General features: G+C 42.8%; 1 long non-coding RNA gene across 1 annotated transcript in view; it reads right to left on the minus strand.

Annotated features, from left to right (window-relative positions):
* Positions 1-1,471: 1,471 nt before the first annotated feature.
* LOC107182628 overlaps positions 1,472-7,786 on the minus strand; it is a 42,664-nt gene continuing 36,349 nt past the window's right edge. The window contains exon 6 of the long non-coding RNA XR_001513358.1: positions 1,472-1,484. This is a non-coding gene — a long non-coding RNA (uncharacterized LOC107182628). The remainder of the gene's footprint in view (positions 1,485-7,786) is intronic.

A 7,786-nucleotide genomic window follows, 5' to 3' on the forward strand; every position in this document is an offset into this window, starting at 1 on the left:
GAGTCATTTCTGAGAAGGCCTGAGATGATCTCTTTATTAGACACTCAGGTAGATGGAACTTTCTCTGAATGTCCTTGAAGGCTGTAGAAGAGCAAGAAGGTTGTAGAATAAGCCACAGTGAGAGCTTCATCCAGAGAAAGCCACTCACTGCAAGGCCTCCTGCTGCTCAGGGGCCCCAGAGTTTGGCTTAGTGCTGGCTCTCTGTGGCTGTGCCTCATTGTTAATCGTCCATTCAGAATGTTTCTTGAGTGTTGGCAACATCCTCCTTAGACCCCGGCAACCACTACCCCTGCCCTGGGCTGCACAATCTAGAGAGCTTGCTTTGGCCCATCCCCCATTTTCTAAGCCATGCTCTTGGTACTCAAGACCCCAAAATCCCCCGTCCAAATGGCCCTGGAGGAGGAGGCAGAGGACGAGCTGTGGTTGGGTAGAAGGGGATAGAACCTCAGTGTACGGCTGGGTTGTTCAAGGTTGGGAGAGAAAGGAGGGTTGGGGAACCAAGGTCCAGGGCTTCCACTTGCAGCTTTGCCTCAGGTCCTGCATGCAGGGATTGGATGGCGAAGGAGAGGGACTGTCCCAGCTCTGCAGAGCCTCTGCCCCAATAGGGAAGACAGATGGGGAAGAAGTACTTGGAAGGGTGATGAGTTCTGCAAATGAGAAGTACGGGGTGCTTTGGGAGCCTCTACTAGGGGACAGGGAGCCAGAGTTGAGTGGGGGTGAGTGGAAGAAAGTAGGGATGTCTTCTGTGAGAAAGTCCTACCCACAATTTCCCATGTACCCAAGCCAAAATGTTCACACTAGCACTCAAGTGTGCAATATCTGTAACTTCATTAGCATAAGTCTGATGGGCTAAAGTAACATTCTCTTTCAAGCAGTCTTTTCCAGTTCAAGTCACTTTTTTCAAGTTCCTTTTAATTGACAAATATACCTTTTTCTCCTAATGTTGCTGAGTAGTGTCTTAAGAGCAAGATAAGATCCATTTTTAAATAAAGAAAGTATTTTTTTCTCACAAACTGTACAGTATAAAGTCTGCACTTTGCTACCCATTCAGGTGTCCCTTGATCCCCAGCTCTATGACCTTGAGCAAGTCACCTCATCTGTGTCCTGGAGAGAACACTGTCTATCTCAGAGGTTGGCATGAGAGGTAATTGGGTGAAATATTTAAAAGCAGGAAGGACAGAGCCTAAACGGTAGAATGGGGTAGGTTTCGGGAACTGTTAGTCATACTTCTCTGTTCTCCCATTAACCTTAGAAACCTAGGCTGACTTTGAAACTTTTGAATTAAAAAAAAAAAAAAAACAGCCCAGCCAGTATGACTCAGTGATTGAGCATCCACCTATGAACCAGGAGGTCAGGGCTTCATTCCAGGTCAGGGCACATGCCAGGGTCCTGGGCTTGATCCCCAGTAGGGGGCATGTAGGAGGCAGCTGACCAATGATTCTCATCATTAATGTTTCTATCTCTCTCTCCTTCTCCCTTCCTCTCTGAAATCAATAAAAAAATATTTCTTAAAAAAAAAGGAAGAAAGAAAGAAATGCTGTATTCTTCATACTCAACAATACTCTGGTTCACTTTAATGCTAAGAAGCCATGACTATGTTTTCTACAAGGATAGATACCTAATAATAAATACATACATGCCTATTTAGAGAGAAACAGAAAGAGAGCAAGAAAGCTGCTCCTTCAAGGCAAAAAGAAATATAAATAGGGCAAATATCATCATTCAGATTTCTGTTTTATTTGCTACTAGTTTTGTAGTTTAAAGTCAGAGAAATGGATTCCTGACCAGGAATGGCAGATTTGGAAAGAAACTAAACAGCAGTCATTTGGTGTTGCCCGTGTAAGGGTTGCAAACAAGTAAACAGACGCGGAAATGATGAGCACCGTGACACTACAGATTCCCTTTGAATGTGAACACTCCCCCGCCTTCTGTTGCTATCTGGAGGGTAGATACTCCGCACGCCACTCGTTCATCTTTGTTCCCCATCAGCCTCCTACTTTCTAGACTCTACCTCTTAGTTTTACTAAAAAGCTTTTCAAAGATGACGGTCTAGGATAAAGAATCAAACCCTGGGATTATCTGAGCTCCGGCAACACGGAAGACATAAAAATCCACAGCATCATAGCTCTCAGTGGGTTGATAAATAGCACTTTTATCCTCACCTTGGGTTCCCAGGGTGTTATGGTAATGTAACGTGCCACCTTTCTATATTTACTGTCTCTGTCTCCTTTTATTTATAGAGACTGACAAAACCAGACGTCTATATTGTTTGTTTTGTGTGGTTTTGAGGGGAAGGTGGATCTATAAATGCACTATTTTCAAAATAATGTAGTAAGTGCAGCCTAATAAAGGTTTTTTCCTAAAGGCAGTGTGACTACCTCCATAAAGTAAATTTAAAGATAAAAGCTGTTTGGAAGTCTGTTTTGAGTTGTTGAAAAAAAATAATGGATGCAATAAATAAAATGTTAGAAAAAATTTACTAATATATAAAAAACCACATCTATTCATACACACACACACACACACACACACACGTCGACTTTCATTCCGCCCCCCCACACACACATACACATCCAGCTGTTTCACTGTCTTCTGTGCAGTTTTCATTCTATGCATGCATTTCACAAAGCAACCTTAATTTAAATACCATTGAAGGTTTTGCTTTCTAAACTTATGTCCCCAGTTTTCTACAGAGCAAACAAGTTTTGTTCATTCACTGTGAATCTATATAATTTAATCACTATTAATGGCTTCAGTCACAATGATTTATATTTTGATAATCACCGCCTTCTGAAGAATTCAAAGTTTTAAAAACAGCACCTTGGATAGCTCATAAGCCCTCCTGGGCAGTGCTCCATTTCTACAGATGGGAAAACTGAGGTTCTAAAGAGGATATGGGACTAGCCAGGATTATTCTCAGCAGATCCGGGACTGCAACCCCAGACCCAACCATGGCTTTCTGCCCAGCCACAGCCGCCTCCTGACAGCCCCCCGCATCTCTGCTCCATCCTGAATGGATGTCGCCGGGGGTGGAGAGCACAGAAAGATAACATCCTACTGGTCACTTTTCCCCACTCAAGTGGACCGGACAAGCTGCTACCTCCTTCTGCAAAAGGCTGGTTTGAATGGTCCGACCCTAATCCGACTACTCAGAATGTGATTGCTTTTCTATTGTTGAAAAACTTTTCTGTATTTCATGGGGAGCTGAGCCCGGGGACTGGGTTCCGCACAGTTGCGACCCTGACCATCGTGCGGTAGAATCCAAGGCTCTGTGAAGATGGTACGCACCTTCAGGTAAATTTCACTGCATCGAAGTCACATCAAAGGCCTGGGCCGTGCCTCTCCTGCAGGTAACTCCCTGGGGTACCTCTTGGCGCTTTGGGGTGAGACAGGGGCCTGCAGGGAGCTCAGAGCTACCTGACTTTTTCAGAGACATGGAGTCAAACCCAGAGGCCAAGCCGTCTGTACACCAGCTCGATCCTCAGCAGCTGGGTCCACGCAGGAAAGGCTTTTCTCTGGCTGGCAGAACTCGTGCAGCTCACACAGTCCCGGGGCGCGTTTCTGCCGGCACACGCCGCGAGCCTGCAGAGCCCGGGCATGAGGAGGGCAGGTGGCAGCAGGGCTCGCGGATCGTGGGAGTGCTGGTGAGCTGCAGCTTCCCTGAGTGCCCGCTGAAAGAGTGGTCCTCCTCGCCGGGCCTTCAGCCGCCCAGCTGTGGGCCAGGGAACCGGGAGCCCCGCCCCGCCCCAGCTGGCCCAGGCAGCCATCGTCTGCAATAATTTTTAGTAATGGCTGAGCACAGCTGCCTTTGAACTGGCGACCTGGTCATCTGCACTAGAAAGGCCCGGATCCCTTGACAAATCCCTCGAGCCTCCAGCCTGGCCATTTGTTTGACTTGTTGCTCTTAAAGTTTCACATCATCTTCAACATGTTAAGCCGCCACTTCAAGAGCATTACTGAGTCTGCGGGGAAAGGCGGCCCGAGCATGTATGTGTTTGTTCTTCGCCACTTGGCCCTCGTCCTTTGCTTTCACAGCTCGCCCGCGGCGCAGGCAGGCACAGCGCGGGTGTCAAGAGGCAGTGCTGCTTCGCTCATCTGAAGGGTCCATCTGCTGACTGTCTACAGAGGAAGCAGCGCTTGGAGAAATGCTTTAGTGAACACCTACATGCCCAGGTAGATGACTCTTCGTGAAAAATAGTGATGCAGCGCCCTGTGAGAGCTCGCAAACACACAGATGGCTGCTCCAGAACAACCAAGCGTTTGTCAGGAATGTTAGACAAAGGAAGTTCTATGTTCCCTCACTGGTACCGCTGCCAGCACCATCCGTTTAATACAGAACTTGCAGACCCCAAAAAATCATCTTACTTCTGCTCTATGAGCAATACTGCACTCGGTGTGTGCTCCTGGAAATTGACGTATATAGTTATATGCTTAGAAATAGGCATTTCCTTCTTAGTCTTTCACCCAACCAACATAGGGTCATAACTATTCCATGAATCACATGTATGGTTATTAAGCATCTATTATCTACCAAAGAAAACCAAACATTGTATAAAATATGACCCAATTAGAACTCCTGGATCATTTCAGAATTTTAAAACTATTCTTATTGTGTGTGTTGTTGTTTTTTACCACTTCCTATTTCTTTATGAAGTTAAAGACAACAAACCTTATCTGAAGTCTGATGCAATAAAAAATATGTGGAATATGTCAGCACTGTGTTTTTCTTTTTTTAAATGGTTATCATTTTTTGCCACTTCCTGGCGCTTTATGGATGTAAGGCATTATAATCTTTTATACTCTATCCAAACTGACACCTCGCTTTGTGCCCAGGATAACTCTGCTTGAGGAATTCTCTAGTGGTGAGTATTTGGCAGCATTATTTTTTATCTTATGTACTAATATTTATGACAAGAGTGAGAAATGTGCAGGATAGCCAAATTCCTTCCTTAGTCCATAGACACACTTTATTCCAAAAGAAAAGTAATGTTTTTGCTCATGCTGTTTTGCAAAAGACCTAAAAAGGGAAGCATTAGGCAAAACGTTTTACTATTCCTTTGAGTTTGGGGGAGGAGGTATAAGGGCTTGTAATAAACGTATGTAGTTATTATGCTTAAAAATGGGCATTTCCTTCTTAGCCTTCCACCCAAACAACATATGATCATATGATCAATTTTAAAATAAACTAGCAATGCTGTGTTTCCAGTAGCATCTTAAGTTTGACAGTTCCAGATTGAAAGATAACCTTCCTAAGCATCTTTTTCCTAAAAGCGTTTGCCATGGTCCCTCACTATGGGATCCTGGGGGAAATGAGTACAATTTCCCTGATGCCCTTATGGTTACTAGACCTTACTTTCCACAGCCCATGATCTAAAAGCATATTTGCCTTTTTTCTTTAACTTATCCCCATCAGGTGTTGAAGAACAGAAACTTTCCTCAAAGTAGACAACTTCAAGGTATAATGGTTTAACTACTGACCATGCCACAGGCCAATTGTCAAGCTAGGACTTCCTGCCCTTTTTACTCCACTGTTAGGACTCAATCTAGAACCTTGCCTAAAGACACAACAAGTCAGGAGGGTGGTCAGTGTTACTTTACTGTATTTGTCCTGGGGACTGAAGGGGTAAGCGAAAATGAGCACTATTTCAGGAACCCTTAGTAGAGAAATTTGGATTGTACTTCCTATGAAGAGAAACATGTTGAATACAGAGGGGCACTATATCCTAAACTGCCAACTCTTTTTGCTAGTGGCTTTTTACACAGCAAATATTGAATAAGGAATCCTTATTGAAGGTTATCTTTCAATCTGATCAAAGGGTTTTTTCAAGTATCAATATTCTCAGGACTCAACAGGCTCTACCAATTATGCTGTATTTATCAACTCGGGCTGCCATAACACAATGTCACAGAGTAGGTGCCTTAAATGACAGAGATTTTCATTTGCGCAGTTCTGGAGGCTCGAAGTGCACAGTTCTGGAGGCTGGAAGCCCAAGGTCAAGGTCTCAGCAGGTTTGGTTTCTTCTGAGGCCTTTTTCCTTGACTTGCAGATGACTACCTTCACCTGTGTCTTCACTTAGTTATCTCTTCTGTCTGTGTTGTTTGTGCCCTAATCTCTTCTTCTTATAAATAGACCATATTGAATCACAACCTGCCAATATGACCTTTTTTCTTAATTATTTCTCTAAAGGCCCTTGCTCACATTCTGAGGTACTGGGGGTAGGACTGCAACATATGAATTTGGGAAAGTTACACAATTCATCCCATAACATATGCTTATGAGAAACATGAGGTAACTCTTAAGTGGTGATGTTTGTTTGGGTTATTCATAATGTTCTTACATTTTAAATGTAATGGTGACGCTAAGTTATTTATTGGTCTATGTGGTGCGGAAAGCCAGAAGACTTGAAATTCAGGCAAAGTTTAGAAGATTTTCCTGAGACTATTAGTGAAGTACTTACCCTGTAGCTGTGAGATACAACATACTCCAGCTTATAACAGGAAGGGGTCCAAGAGGAGGTGTAATTTACCTGACATGTTTATATGTAGCCTAGTGAGGTCGAAAGAATAGTGTGGTAGAAATCAAGAGAGCTGTTTTACCCTGATGAGAAGGGACTTGCCTCAGGGCACTTGTGGCTTATTTCCTCAGTAAAGGGGAGCAGTTAAGAATAAACTCCTGGGGTCAGATTACCTAGGCTCAAATCTACCACCTATTAGCTCTGTTATCTTGAGAAAACTACTTAACCTCTCTGTCCTTCTGGTTCCTTATCTGTAAAAATAACAATAACCTACCTAAAAGGCAGCGAGATTAAATAATGCTCTATCTCCAATGCACAACAACAGTGTCTGTCATGATATAAAGCTTGGGTATTTATCATTTTTGTCTATAAAATGCAAGGGTTAAAAGAAATACTTTTTAAGTCTCTTTAGACTCTAAAGCTAAGACTCTAATGGTGTTATTATGTTTTATGATTTTCAAAATTGCTGCTTGGCACTTGCCCATCAACATTTGTAGACACTGTAGCACCTCAGGAGAAAATTCTCTTCGTACTCTTTGCAATAAATTGGCTGTTTTATACTTTAGAGAATCAAATGCTCTGTCCATCACTTTACCAGAAGCTCCTGAAATTATTCTGTATCAGTTCTTCAGCATAATACAATTTGCCCTAAAACACAAATAAGGTAGTACCATATTGCTTTCTGCTGTATTTCTCTGTTATGCTGCAAAAGTTTTTTAGTTTGCTTTCATAATATTCAATATTTTATTGTGGGTAGGGGAAAGTAATAGCATTTTTCATGCTCATATTGAGGATACTAAAGCATTCTATGATTAATAAATATATCAGACCACTATGAAGGTGCCTTTCATTTAGAAAATCAAGCATTCAGAGACACTTTACCCCCCAATTACAACTCTTTTATGGAAGTCGTTGGCAATTTAATTGATAATTAAGTAACATGATAGATGAACCATGGATTGGGAAGAAGAGGAATAGTAACTATGAGAAGGCAATGGGAATACTTGTTAAAAATATAGATCCCAGATCTTTCTTTGGAACTCTTGGGTGGGGCCAAGGACTCTATTTCAGTGAGTGACCCAGGCTATCCTTAAGGCTAGTCAGGTGTGGGAAACACTGCAATAGTCCAGAGATTAGATATGTAGAACCAGCCCTTGAGAAAAGAACAGGGGGAACAATACTTTATATGAGGCCAGTATTACCTGAATGCCAAAATAAAAAATAGCACCAAAAAGAGCCTACAATCAGATCTCTCTCATGAACTTAGACAC

Source organism: Myotis davidii, unplaced genomic scaffold (genome assembly GCF_000327345.1).
Source record: "Myotis davidii unplaced genomic scaffold, ASM32734v1 scaffold370, whole genome shotgun sequence".
Classification (NCBI taxonomy): Eukaryota; Metazoa; Chordata; class Mammalia; order Chiroptera; family Vespertilionidae; genus Myotis; species Myotis davidii.